Source organism: Falco peregrinus, chromosome 16 (assembly GCF_023634155.1).
Source record: "Falco peregrinus isolate bFalPer1 chromosome 16, bFalPer1.pri, whole genome shotgun sequence".
NCBI lineage: Eukaryota > Metazoa > Chordata > Aves > Falconiformes > Falconidae > Falco > Falco peregrinus.
In genome coordinates, this window is record NC_073736.1 from 9,447,262 (window position 1) to 9,462,146 (window position 14,885).

A 14,885-nucleotide genomic window follows, 5' to 3' on the forward strand; every position below is an offset into this window, starting at 1 on the left:
GCGATCCAGACCCCTTTTATCAATCTGTTCACCATTCTCATAAAGCAATTCCACACGCAGCCCATTATCACTAAAGAGATTACAATGGCAATTAACATCGTTATCCCGTGAAGAAACAAGCCTTTTAACCCTCCAGTAATTCCTAAACTCTGCAGCCAGTCCGTTAACCCGTTCTCAACCTTTATGGCCTGTACGTTTTTTCTCAACTCTGCAAGCTGCTTATGAACAGAGTTTGAGTGATCAGTCAAATTCATACAACACGTTCCTTAGCGCTGTTCACTCTAGGCTACTCTCTACTGTTCATGCTGGTTTCTTATCTTCTAGAGGTGAGATCGCATTCCTCCTTTGTTTCTGTCGCATCCTAGTTTCTTCTCATACTCCCTCAAAGTTATTGAACTCTTCTGCAGGATCTCAGCTGCACATCGCCAAAGCAAGGCCAAAACTGCACATTATCAATGTCAAAACAACCCACTGTCTCCGTTCAGTACGATTCTACAATTACCGACACACACACACACCCCCCTTTTTTTTTGTTTGTTTGTTTTTTGAACAGCTAGTACCAGGTTTTCCGTGTTCTGCGGGGCCCTTGCAAACATGACGGCAACCAAGGCAATAGCAAAGAAACGATACTGCCAATTGAGTGAATGGATGCCAAAAAGGCTGACATTTTCTCAGGTTTTGATAACATGTTGCTGCAATGGGGTGCCTAAAATCCACGCAGCATGTACCATCAAAATCCTCACAGCCATGTCCTTGAGCCAACAACAAAAAGCCAATACTTGCTCTGTTTTGTATGTAACAGTGGCCAATTTGACTCGCGTTCTTAACTGCCTAACAAACAAGGTGATTTAACTCTTGAATGCTTTCCCTGCTGTTACTCCGGAGAAGAGAAGAACCACTGCAATACGTTCCCGCCAGGTCCATAAATCAACTACATCATTACCTGCTTCATCCAAAGCTATATTGCGTTTAAGCGCATGATGCTTATCAACATGTTCACGTGTTGATTTATGTGGGTGTCATGGTCCCATCATAGCCTCCTACTACATTAGCACCTACATAAAGACAACTATCGACTCTCAAAGTGCAAACAATATCAGCTTCTTTTGGATTAACATTATACAGAGGTAATCACTCATCCCCGATATCAAGGCTTTCAGTAAGATTCTTCATTCCCCACATACATTCACTTTTTTGCAACAATGTTTGCAAGTCAGGAAGGGCACACCAAGCCAGGATGTGCTCGGTTGCTGTGCTAAGGAGACCCACACATCAGTTGTTGGGTTGACTGGCGGCGGCAGCGCTCCCACGCTCCCACGGTCCCATGCTAAGCTCAGGCCGCACACAGCGAGCAGGTATCCATCGCGTGCCTTCATCTGTAGAAACACAAGCATCACCTCTCCCCCAAGTTAACAATCCATGCGGTCCTGACCAATGCCTGGTATGAGGGTCTTTCACATGTGCTAAGACACCTTGGTGCTTTTGCTGCTTGTCACCAATTGACACAAAATATCGTACAATGGGAGGCACCGCATGGTCAACAGAGATTGTCAAAAAGTTCAAAATATAGCATGCTTTCTCTGAACGTTCCTCTGGGTCATTCCCCTCATTCCCCTTTTCTGTTTTTCAAGCAGGCGTTTAAGAGTATCATTCATGCATTCAAGGATGGCTTGGCCCGCAGGGGAATGGGGAATACCAAATTGCTGGGGATCCCCCGCCAGCACTGCAACGAGTTACATCGGTTGTAACACCAGCGCTGGAAAGCTTGAAGGCCTCTGGCATTAACTCCAAAACTGGGCACGGGGATACCGTTTGGACAGTCTGGACAGGCTGCAACAATGCTGCGTGCAGCAGCCTGAGAGAGACTCTTTTGGCCAATCTGTTGATACAAGCATCGCCAATTCTGATGACAAGATTGGTGGGCTAACACGACCTGCAGGTGGGCCTCAGGAACAGGCACCGACAGAGCCACAGAAACTGGAGCATCAACTCCAGCGTTGCCATCGATTGCAGAACCGCGTAGGGAAGTGTGGCAGTAACATGCATAACATAGAATGGAGAACGGCGTTTCCAAATCCCTTCCCGAACTACAGTCAAAATTGCCAAAAAGCTTAGGATGGTTGATATGGCCATGGACAGCCATGTCCAACTGGGAAAGGAGGGCTGCCACACAGGCTGAATCAGTAATGAGATTAACAGGGCCTGGGAAATAAGGAAATGCCAAGGCTGCAGCCCGCAACGCCATGACTTGCGATGATCCCTCCTGATGCACAATTTGGGAAGGCCATTGCCCATTTTTTTCCAAGCCACTGCGGCTTTTCCCACTTTTCCAGACCCATCTGTAAATACCGTATCACCTTTGATTGGTCGTCTCCAACTCAGTTGCCGTGGCTGCAAAGTTAGATCTACAGTCATTGCCCAAAGTGCATGAGGTGGATGATGGTACTGAACTTGCCCTTGAAAACTGCCAAGAGCCACTTGAAGGGCAGTAGAGTCTGACAGCGCCCATGCAGCACAAAAGTGTTGTACAGGGGCTATCACAACATGTGGAACACCTCCAGTCAACTCTAAATATCTTTTGGGGATTTTTATGATCAATTCAGTAACAAGTTCGTACCATCAAACCAGCAGATTTCATAGACTGCAAAGGCAAAGTGATCCCAGCTTCTGCTTCCACTCCTGCTTGGAGCCCCTCCTATTGCCTCCCCTCCCTACCCTCACCCCCCCGCCCCACCCCCCCCCGCCCCCCCGACACCACCACGCCCAGCACCCGGAACCAGGCACTCTGTGACATCAGTCCCACGTCCAAGGGAACCCTGGGCAACGGGAATCCTGCGGCCAGTACGTCAGCAGCCGTACTGGTGGCGACAAGCCCTCGTCCTTGCAGCTGCCACATGTGGCTGGCAGCGATGGATCTTCTGCGTCTCCTCGTTGTCCTGCTGGCCGCGTGCTGTCCTGTGCACGGCACATGGGACAGCTGTGGGTAAGTGGCCCGAGGCTCTGGGAGGGAGCTTGGGCAAGCCTTGGTGGCTTCACTGGAGGGGGCCTGCTTGTCCCCCGTGGCCACCCCCCAGATTTCTGAAAGCCATGTGGCAGGCTCAGTGCCTTGACAGCAGCCAGGCTGCCGGCACAACTCGTCTACGGGCTGAAGCAGAAAGCGGGGCGAGGGGAGCGGGTTTTGGCCCCACGGGTTTCCTCGGCCCTTCTGGCCACGCCTTGTGGGGAGGGAAGGCGGCTGGCCTTCAGCCGCAACGGCGCAAGCCATCCAACAGCACAGTAAGGAGTTTCTGGTTACAGAGGGAGCTGCGGGCTTCGTCCCATGGCTTTGCACTACGGCATGTCGCGCGTCGTGGGTGGCACAGATGCCCAGCCAGGGGCCTGGCCCTGGATCGTCAGCATCCAGGCTCTCGTGGAAGGAGGCACGGTGCACATCTGCGGGGGCTCCCTCATCAGCCCACAGTGGGTCCTCACAGCAGCCCACTGCTTCATCGAGGTCAGGTAAGGAGGACCAGGGCTCGGGGCTAGCCCCACAACACTAGCAGGTGCCCTGAGCGCAGCGGCACGTGCTACTGCCATCCCGTTGCCCTGCAGTACGCCCAGTGCCTGGGCACTCCGGAGCCCCGCCGAGGGGCTGCTCAGGAGAAGGCTGGGCTCGTGCCACTGCTTCCCAGCAGCCTCCCGCTCGACACTGCTTGAGCCCAAGGCACGCGAGGGCAGTCGCAGCCTCCCTAGCGCTGCTTGCCTCTCTCCCTCGTCCAGCAGTAGACAGGGCAAGTGCCGGGCTGCTGCAGCACGTGGCTGCGCTCCCTCTGAGCCCTCTCTCCATCTGCCTTCCAGGCACACCACCGTCTTGCGCGTGGTGCTCGGTGCCACCCAGCTGACTCAGCTGGGACCTGAGGCTCAGGTGCGCGCCGTCAGGCGGCTGCTGGTTCACCAGCACTACTGGAATGTCACGCAGAGGAATGACATTGCCTTGCTGGAACTGGACCAGCCTGTCCAGTGCAACAGCTACGTACAGCTTGCCTGTGTGCCCGACGCCTCGCTGAGAGTCTCAGAGCTGACGGCCTGCTACGTCAGTGGCTGGGGTGCCAGGAAAGCACGAGGTGAGTGGCCCAAACGCAGTGGCGGCACCAGTGCAAGCTTGGCCAGCTTGGGGAAGCTTGGCCAGCTTGGGGAAGCCGGGTGCGCTTCCTGGTGGCAGAGGCGAAAGCCAGAGTCAGGCTGTGGGGGCGTATGCCTCTCTCTTCCAGAGAGGGGCCGGCGCCATTGACCCAGAGCAAGGCAGAAAGGCAAGAGCGGTCCAGCGCCTGTCGGCATGCAAAGCCAAGCCCCGGGGGAGGGCTTCAGCCAGACGGGGGAGGAGAACTGGCAATGAGCTGCTGGGTGTTCATTCCTTTCTGTGCTCTTCACAGCTGGAGGATCGGCATACGCGCTGCAGGAGGCCCAGGTCCACCTCATTGATGCCAGGGTCTGTAACAGCAGCGGCTGGTACAGGGGGGCCATCCACAGCCACAACATCTGTGCTGGCTACCCGCAGGGCGGCATCGACACCTGCCAGGTAGGAGCGTGCTACAAGCCAAGCCCCGGCAGCACAGGCAGCCCCACCACAACCGCCCAAACGTGCGCCATCACGGCCTTTTGCTGGCCACTCACACTCCCATGGCTGGGTCCCCACCGCTGAGGGCCTTACCCGCCCTTCCCCATGGGCAGGCCCTTGCTCAGGGCCTGCCCGCCTTGTCCCAGAGGCCTGGCACGCTGCCCAGAAGGCCCACCCGGTGCCCTTGGCAGCCCACAGCTCCACCATCCCAGCCGTCTGACACACCTTCACCACCACCGTGCCGCGGTGAGAGCGAGCCCTGCCTTACAGGCCCACCGCCCCCTGCCAGGCAAGCTTCTACACAGCTTGGCTGGCCACTGAATGCAGCTCTGGCAGGTGCCGTGAGAGAGAAGGAGCCAGCCACCGGGCTGACGGTGGCCACCCAACAACCCCTTCATCCTCTCTCCCGCACTGCAGGGGGACAGCGGTGGGCCTCTTGTATGCCAAGACAAGAGCGCCGACTACTTCTGGCTTGTTGGCGTGACCAGCTGGGGGACGGGCTGTGCGAGAGCAAGGAAGCCCGGAGTCTACACCTCCACCCAGCACTTCTACGACTGGATCCTGGCGCAGATGGGCCTGCGCCCAGCAGTAACCACTACTGCCAGGCCACAGCCAGGCTTCACATACACCCCCGTTCAGAGGCCAAGGCCAAGGCCAAGGCCAAGGCCAAGGCCAACAGAATCGAGCCGGTTTCCACCCTGCCCGTTTCCAGTCCAGAAGCTGCTGGACTTCTTTACTCGGCTGCAGGAGCTCCTGCAGTACCTAAGGGCAAAATAGCTTGGAGCAGCACCATGAGGAGCATCCAGGGCAGGCTGCAGCGCACGACGACCGTTTCCTGCTGGGGCAATTCCTGCTGATGAAAGGCAGCCTCAGTGACAAGGGCCTGCTCTGTCCTGTCTGCTCGCAAAGGCAGAACTCAGCAGGCTGCCTTCTTGCAATAAAGTCTTTCCGTTGGCATGGCTAACCATGCGCCCGTGCACTGCAGTCTCCTGTGCGAGGCAAGGACTTCCAGAGCCGGCACCTGCCGAAGGAGGCAGGCTGCCAAGTCAGGCACAAAGGGTCACCGCAAAGGGCTGAAGCTCTGCCTGCTCCGAGAGAAGCATGAGGGAACAGCGGAAGGAAGGAAGGCAGGTCATAGGAGGGCTCAGGGCCTTGGGGCTGGCAGTTGGAAGCAGAGAATGCCTTAGGCTGGCTCCTGCTGGCATCCCTGTGGGCTTCTGTACGAGGCGCAAGCCAGCTTGAAAGTGGCCTCTCAGGGCCAGCTGGGCTTCAGGGCAAATCCACGAGCTGGGGCCTTTGCTCATGCCACGGAGTTCCTGGGCTTCCCCAGGCTGCTCTGCTTTCACAGCTGCGCCACGTTTCCAAGCCCAAGCCTACGGCTGCAGTGGCCGCAGGGAGCGCCATGAGCTTTGAGTGGGAGCAAAGAGGCTGCTGCTGCTGCTGCTCGGCAGTTGCCCCCCTCCCTGGCTGCCTACTGGCTGTAGTAGCGGCCACGCTAGAGGAGCAACCGGAGGCCTGGGGCATACCAGACCCCTATGGAGGGGTGCCGCGGGGACTCGAGTGGAATGGTCGAGACTAGGGGACCGGGCCCCCAGTCCGCTGTCTTTTTGAGGGCTTGAGGCTCTGCAGAGGGGTCTGGGGTGCAACGAAGGCCTCAGAAGGGGGCCTGAGTGGACTAGAGAGAGCCTAAGGCAGCCTCCGGGTAGCCAGGGGAAAGGGTGCCCAGTGCCAGGTGGCCTCCACAGCCATCAGGGACCGGGGCACAGGCACTGTCATGTGGGGAGGCAGGGAGCGTGGCATGGGCCTGTTGTGCTCATCATCTCCTTGCCCTTTTGCAGTGCCTTGATGTTGCAGCTAGTCCAGGCACTGCCCCCCACCAGCACAGGGACCCTTGCACAGCACTCCAGCTTAAGATCACTGGCACCGGCTGCCCAGAGAGGCCTCTGGAAACATTCCAGCACCACCTGCACAGGAGTTTGTGCAACCTGCTCTAGCACAGCCTGCTTTTGCAGGGCGTTGGACTAGATAACCTCCAGAGGTTCCCTCCAACAACGACCATTGTGTGATTCTGGGACTCGTGGCACTTTGGCTGAGGAAGAAGAGGTCAGGACCCTCAGGCCACCCGACACCTGACTGCCTTCCCAGTGCCTGTCCAAGAAACCTGCCAGTCCTCACTAACAGAAGTTGGACCTGCACACGTGGGCTTGCACATGTGCATGAGCGCTGCAGGGCAGCAGCCTTCTCTCTCTTCCCCGTCCTCTACTGCAGGGCGAGCGCAGATGTTCTGCCAAGGGAGCACCAGCCTGCACAGGCCCTGCCGCTGTCGCTGCCATGCAGCGGCTCTCCTACCCCCGGGCTCCCTCTACTGTGTCCCACACCACTGGCCTGGTGTGACGGCAGAGCCAGTGGCACTACCCTGTTGACGCAGAAGGCTCGGACACAACTGATACGACCAATGTGATCAAGTTCGTGCCACGTTATTAAGGGATACACAGCAACTTATACTCTACCGGCGCTATTAACAGACTCACAGCAATCCATACCCCCAGCTCAAAATACACACGCTACGCAGGCTTTGTTATGTAAAAGGTCATAGCTTAAAACGACTCGTTCACACGCTTCCACCTCCCCTAGGATTGGTCCCGGTGTGGTGCCCACACGCTGCTCCCCCCTTGTGCAGGCATCCGGTTTTTCCTCACCTCTCTGTCCAGATCTCTTATCTCTCTGCGAATACACAGTCTCTTTGTCTCTCTTGGCCTTGCATATGTCCTTCACAACACCTGCAGCTTGTTACAGCTGCGGCCTGCTCGGCCTGCTATTACAACAAAGTTACGTGGTCTGCATTGCTCATAATACGTCCGTTGCCTTCCAGCCACTCCACAAATCCCCCTTTTTGTTTTTGAGCGATCCAGACCCCTTTTATCAATCTGTTCACCATTCTCATAAAGCAATTCCACACGCAGCCCATTATCACTAAAGAGATTACAATGGCAATTAACATCGTTATCCCGTGCAGAAACAAGCCTTTTAACCCTCCAGTAATTCCTAAACTCTGCAGCCAGTCCGTTAACCCGTTCTCAACCTTTATGGCCTGTACGTTTTTTCTCAACTCTGCAAGCTGCTTATGAACAGAGTTTGAGTGATCAGTCAAATTCATACAACACGTTCCTTAGCGCTGTTCACTCTAGGCTACTCTCTACTGTTCATGCTGGTTCCTTATCTTCTAGAGGTGAGATCGCATTCCTCCTTTGTTTCTGTCGCATCCTAGTTTCTTCTCATACTCCCTCAAAGTTATTGAACTCTTCTGCAGGATCTCAGCTGCACATCGCCAAAGCAAGGCCAAAACTGCACATTATCAATGTCAAAACAACCCACTGTCTCCGTTTAGTACGATTCTACAATTACCGACACACACACACACACCCCTTTTTTTTTTTTTGTTTGTTTTTTGAACAGCTAGTACCAGGTTTTCCGTGTTCTGCAGGGCCCTTGCAAACATGACGGCAACCAAGGCAATAGCAAAGAAACGATACTGCCAATTGAGTGAATGGATGCCAAAAAGGCTGACATTTTCTCAGGTTTTGATAACATGTTGCTGCAATGGGGTGCCTAAAATCCACGCAGCATGTACCATCAAAATCCTCACAGCCATGTCCTTGAGCCAACAACAAAAAGCCAATACTTGCTCTGTTTTGTATGTAACAGTGGCCAATTTGACTCACGTTCTTAACTGCCTAACAAACAAGGTGATTTAACTCTTGAATGCTTTCCCTGCTGTTACTCCGGAGAAGAGAAGAACCACTGCAATACGTTCCCGCCAGGTCCATAAATCAACTACATCATTACCTGCTTCATCCAAAGCTATATTGCGTTTAAGCGCATGGTGCTTATCAACATGTTCACGTGTTGATTTATGTGGGTGTCATGGTCCCATCATAGCCTCCTACTACATTAGCACCTACATAAAGACAACTATCGACTCTCAAAGTGCAAACAATATCAGCTTCTTTTGGATTAACATTATACAGAGGTAATCACTCATCCCCGATATCAAGGCTTTCAGTAAGATTCTTCATTCCCCACATACATTCACTTTTTTGCAACAATGTTTGCAAGTCAGGAAGGGCACACCAAGCCAGGATGTGCTCGGTTGCTGTGCTAAGGAGACCCACACATCAGTTGTTGGGTTGACTGGCGGCGGCAGCGCTCCCACGCTCCCACGGTCCCACGCTAAGCTCAGGCCGCACACAGCGAGCAGGTATCCATCGCGTGCCTTCATCTGTAGAAACACAAGCATCACCTCTCCCCCAAGTTAACAATCCATGCGGTCCTGACCAATGCCTGGTATGAGGGTCTTTCACGCGTACTAAGACACCTTGGTGCTTTTGCTGCTTGTCACCAATTGACACAAAATATCGTACAATGGGAGGCACCGCATGGTCAACAGAGATTGTCAAAAAGTTCAAAATATAGCATGCTTTCTCTGAACGTTCCTCTGGGTCATTCCCCTCATTCCCCTTTTCTGTTTTTCAAGCAGGCGTTTAAGAGTATCATTCATGCATTCAAGGATGGCTTGGCCCGCAGGGGAATGGGGAATACCAAATTGCTGGGGATCCCCCGCCAGCACTGCAACGAGTTACATCGGTTGTAACACCAGCGCTGGAAAGCTTGAAGGCCTCTGGCATTAACTCCAAAACTGGGCACGGGGATACCGTTTGGACAGTCTGGAAAGGCTGCAACAATGCTGCGTGCAGCAGCCTGAGAGAGACTCTTTTGGCCAATCTGTTGATACAAGCATCGCCAATTCTGATGATAAGATTGGTGGGCTAACACGACCTGCAGGTGGGCCTCAGGAACAGGCACCGACAGAGCCACAGAAACTGGAGCATCAACTCCAGCGTTGCCATCGATTGCAGAACCGCGTAGGGAAGTGTGGCAGTAACATGCATAACATAGAATGGAGAACGGCGTTTCCAAATCCCTTCCCGAACTACAGTCAAAATTGCCAAAAAGCTTAGGATGGTTGATATGGCCATGGACAGCCATCTCCAACTGGGAAAGGAGGGCTGCCACACAGGCTGAATCAGTAATGAGATTAACAGGGCCTGGGAAATAAGGAAATGCCAAGGCTGCAGCCCGCAACGCCATGACTTGCGATGATCCCTCCTGATGCACAATTTGGGAAGGCCATTGCCCATTTTTTTCCAAGCCACTGCGGCTTTTCCCACTTTTCCAGACCCATCTGTAAATACCGTATCACCTTTGATTGGTCGTCTCCAACTCAGTTGCCGTGGCTGCAAAGTTAGATCTACAGTCATTGTCCAAAGTGCATGAGGTGGATGATGGTACTGAACTTGCCCTTGAAAATTGCCAAGAGCCACTTGAAGGGCAGTAGAGTCTGACAGCGCCCATGCAGCACAAAAGTGTTGTACAGGGGCTATCACAACATGTGGAACACCTCCAGTCAACTCTAAATATCTTTTGGGGATTTTTATGATCAATTCAGTAACAAGTTCGTACCATCAAACCAGCAGATTTCATAGACTGCAAAGGCAAAGTGATCCCAGCTTCTGCTTCCACTCCTGCTTGGAGCCCCTCCTATTGCCTCCCCTCCCTACCCTCACCCCCCCGCCCCACCCCCCCCCGCCCCCCCGACACCACCACGCCCAGCACCCGGAACCAGGCACTCTGTGACATCAGTCCCACGTCCAAGGGAACCCTGGGCAACGGGAATCCTGCGGCCAGTACGTCAGCAGCCGTACTGGTGGCGACAAGCCCTCGTCCTTGCAGCTGCCACATGTGGCTGGCAGCGATGGATCTTCTGCGTCTCCTCGTTGTCCTGCTGGCCGCGTGCTGTCCTGTGCACGGCACATGGGACAGCTGTGGGTAAGTGGCCCGAGGCTCTGGGAGGGAGCTTGGGCAAGCCTTGGTGGCTTCACTGGAGGGGGCCTGCTTGTCCCCCGTGGCCACCCCCCAGATTTCTGAAAGCCATGTGGCAGGCTCAGTGCCTTGACAGCAGCCAGGCTGCCGGCACAACTCGTCTACGGGCTGAAGCAGAAAGCGGGGCGAGGGGAGCGGGTTTTGGCCCCACGGGTTTCCTCGGCCCTTCTGGCCACGCCTTGTGGGGAGGGAAGGCGGCTGGCCTTCAGCCGCAACGGCGCAAGCCATCCAACAGCACAGTAAGGAGTTTCTGGTTACAGAGGGAGCTGCGGGCTTCGTCCCATGGCTTTGCACTACGGCATGTCGCGCGTCGTGGGTGGCACAGATGCCCAGCCAGGGGCCTGGCCCTGGATCGTCAGCATCCAGGCTCTCGTGGAAGGAGGCACGGTGCACATCTGCGGGGGCTCCCTCATCAGCCCACAGTGGGTCCTCACAGCAGCCCACTGCTTCATCGAGGTCAGGTAAGGAGGACCAGGGCTCGGGGCTAGCCCCACAACACTAGCAGGTGCCCTGAGCGCAGCGGCACGTGCTACTGCCGTCCCGTTGCCCTGCAGTACGCCCAGTGCCTGGGCACTCCGGAGCCCCGCCGAGGGGCTGCTCAGGAGAAGGCTGGGCTCGTGCCACTGCTTCCCAGCAGCCTCCCGCTCGACACTGCTTGAGCCCAAGGCACGCGAGGGCAGTCGCAGCCTCCCTAGCGCTGCTTGCCTCTCTCCCTCGTCCAGCAGTAGGCAGGGCAAGTGCCGGGCTGCTGCAGCACGTGGCTGCGCTCCCTCTGAGCCCTCTCTCCATCTGCCTTCCAGGCACACCACCGTCTTGCGCGTGGTGCTCGGTGCCACCCAGCTGACTCAGCTGGGACCTGAGGCTCAGGTGCGCGCCGTCAGGCGGCTGCTGGTTCACCAGCACTACTGGAATGTCACGCAGAGGAATGACATTGCCTTGCTGGAACTGGACCAGCCTGTCCAGTGCAACAGCTACGTACAGCTTGCCTGTGTGCCCGACGCCTCGCTGAGAGTCTCAGAGCTGACGGCCTGCTACGTCAGTGGCTGGGGTGCCAGGAAAGCAAGAGGTGAGTGGCCCAAACGCAGTGGCGGCACCAGTGCAAGCTTGGCCAACTTGGGGAAGCATGGCCAGCTTGGGGAAGCAGGATGCGCTTCCTGGTGGCAGAGGCGAAAGCCAGAGTCAGGCTGTGGGGGCGTATGCCTCTCTCTTCCAGAGAGGGGCCGGCGCCATTGACCCAGAGCAAGGCAGAAAGGCAAGAGCGGTCCAGCGCCTGTCGGCATGCAAAGCCAAGCCCCGGGGGAGGGCTTCAGCCAGACGGGGGAGGAGAACTGGCAATGAGCTGCTGGGTGTTCATTCCTTTCTGTGCTCTTCACAGCTGGAGGATCGGCATACGCGCTGCAGGAGGCCCAGGTCCACCTCATTGATGCCAGGGTCTGTAACAGCAGCGGCTGGTACAGGGGGGCCATCCACAGACACAACATCTGTGCTGGCTACCCGCAGGGCGGCATCGACACCTGCCAGGTAGGAGCGTGCTACAAGCCAAGCCCCGGCAGCACAGGCAGCCCCGCCACAACCGCCCAAACGTGCGCCATCACGGCCTTTTGCTGGCCACTCACACTCCCATGGCTGGGTCCCCACCGCTGAGGGCCTTACCCGCCCTTCCCCATGGGCAGGCCCTTGCTCAGGGCCTGCCCGCCTTGTCCCAGAGGCCTGGCACGCTGCCCAGAAGGCCCACCCGGTGCCCTTGGCAGCCCACAGCTCCACCATCCCAGCCGTCTGACACACCTTCACCACCACCGTGCCGCGGTGAGAGCGAGCCCTGCCTTACAGGCCCACCGCCCCCTGCCAGGCAAGCTTCTACACAGCTTGGCTGGCCACTGAATGCAGCTCTGGCAGGTGCCGTGAGAGAGAAGGAGCCAGCCACCGGGCTGACGGTGGCCACCCAACAACCCCTTCATCCTCTCTCCCGCACTGCAGGGGGACAGCGGTGGGCCTCTCGTGTGCCAAGACAAGAGCGCCGACTACTTCTGGCTTGTTGGCGTGACCAGCTGGGGGACGGGCTGTGCGAGAGCAAGGAAGCCCGGAGTCTACACCTCCACCCAGCACTTCTACGACTGGATCCTGGCGCAGATGGGCCTGCGCCCAGCAGTAACCACTACTGCCAGGCCACAGCCAGGCTTCACATACACCCCCGTTCAGAGGCCAAGGCCAAGGCCAAGGCCAAGGCCAAGGCCAACAGAATCGAGCCGGTTTCCACCCTGCCCGTTTCCAGTCCAGAAGCTGCTGGACTTCTTTACTCGGCTGCAGGAGCTCCTGCAGTACCTAAGGGCAAAATAGCTTGGAGCAGCACCATGAGGAGCATCCAGGGCAGGCTGCAGCGCACGACGACCGTTTCCTGCTGGGGCAATTCCTGCTGATGAAAGGCAGCCTCAGTGACAAGGGCCTGCTCTGTCCTGCCCGCGCTGCTCGCAACGGCAGAACTCAGCAGGCTGCCTTCTTGCAATAAAGTCTTTCCGTTGGCATGGCTAACCATGCGCCCGTGCACTGCAGTCTCCTGTGCGAGGCAAGGACTTCCAGAGCCGGCACCTGCCGAAGGAGGCAGGCTGCCAAGTCGGGCACAAAGGGTCACCGCAAAGGGCTGAAGCTCTGCCTGCTCCGAGAGAAGCATGAGGGAACAGCGGAAGGAAGGAAGGCAGGTCATAGGAGGGCTCAGGGCCTTGGGGCTGGCAGTTGGAAGCAGAGAATGCCTTAGGCTGGCTCCTGCTGGCATCCCTGTGGGCTTCTGTACGAGGCGCAAGCCAGCTTGAAAGTGGCCTCTCAGGGCCAGCTGGGCTTCAGGGCAAATCCACGAGCTGGGGCCTTTGCTCATGCCACGGAGTTCCTGGGCTTCCCCAGGCTGCTCTGCTTTCACAGCTGCGCCACGTTTCCAAGCCCAAGCCTACGGCTGCAGTGGCCGCAGGGAGCGCCATGAGCTTTGAGTGGGAGCAAAGAGGCTGCTGCTGCTGCTGCTCGGCAGTTGCCCCCCTCCCTGGCTGCCTACTGGCTGTAGTAGCGGCCACGCTAGAGGAGCAACCGGAGGCCTGGGGCATACCAGACCCCTATGGAGGGGTGCCGCGGGGACTCGAGTGGAATGGTCGAGACTAGGGGACCGGGCCCCCAGTCCGCTGTCTTTTTGAGGGCTTGAGGCTCTGCAGAGGGGTCTGGGGTGCAACGAAGGCCTCAGAAGGGGGCCTGAGTGGACTAGAGAGAGCCTAAGGCAGCCTCCGGGTAGCCAGGGGAAAGGGTGCCCAGTGCCAGGTGGCCTCCACAGCCATCAGGGACCGGGGCACAGGCACTGTCATGTGGGGAGGCAGGGAGCGTGGCATGGGCCTGTTGTGCTCATCATCTCCTTGCCCTTTTGCAGTGCCTTGATGTTGCAGCTAGTCCAGGCACTGCCCCCCACCAGCACAGGGACCCTTGCACAGCACTCCAGCTTAAGATCACTGGCACCGGCTGCCCAGAGAGGCCTCTGGAAACATTCCAGCACCACCTGCACAGGAGTTTGTGCAACCTGCTCTAGCACAGCCTGCTTTTGCAGGGCGTTGGACTAGATAACCTCCAGAGGTTCCCTCCAACAACGACCATTGTGTGATTCTGGGACTCGTGGCACTTTGGCTGAGGAAGAAGAGGTCAGGACCCTCAGGCCACCCGACACCTGACTGCCTTCCCAGTGCCTGTCCAAGAAACCTGCCAGTCCTCACTAACAGAAGTTGGACCTGCACACGTGGGCTTGCACATGTGCATGAGCGCTGCAGGGCAGCAGCCTTCTCTCTCTTCCCCGTCCTCTACTGCAGGGCGAGCGCAGATGTTCTGCCAAGGGAGCACCAGCCTGCACAGGCCCTGCCGCTGTCGCTGCCATGCAGCGGCTCTCCTACCCCCGGGCTCCCTCTACTGTGTCCCACACCACTGGCCTGGTGTGACGGCAGAGCCAGTGGCACTACCCTGTTGACGCAGAAGGCTCGGACACAACTGATACGACCAATGTGATCAAGTTCGTGCCACGTTATTAAGGGATACACAGCAACTTATACTCTACCGGCGCTATTAACAGACTCACAGCAATCCATACCCCCAGCTCAAAATACACACGCTACGCAGGCTTTGTTATGTAAAAGGTCATAGCTTAAAACGACTCGTTCACACGCTTCCACCTCCCCTAGGATTGGTCCCGGTGTGGTGCCCACACGCTGCTCCCCCCTTGTGCAGGCATCCGGTTTTTCCTCACCTCGCTGTCCAGATCTCTTATCTCTCTGCGAATACACAGTCTCTTTGTCTCTCTTGGCCTTGCATATGTCCTTCACAACACCTG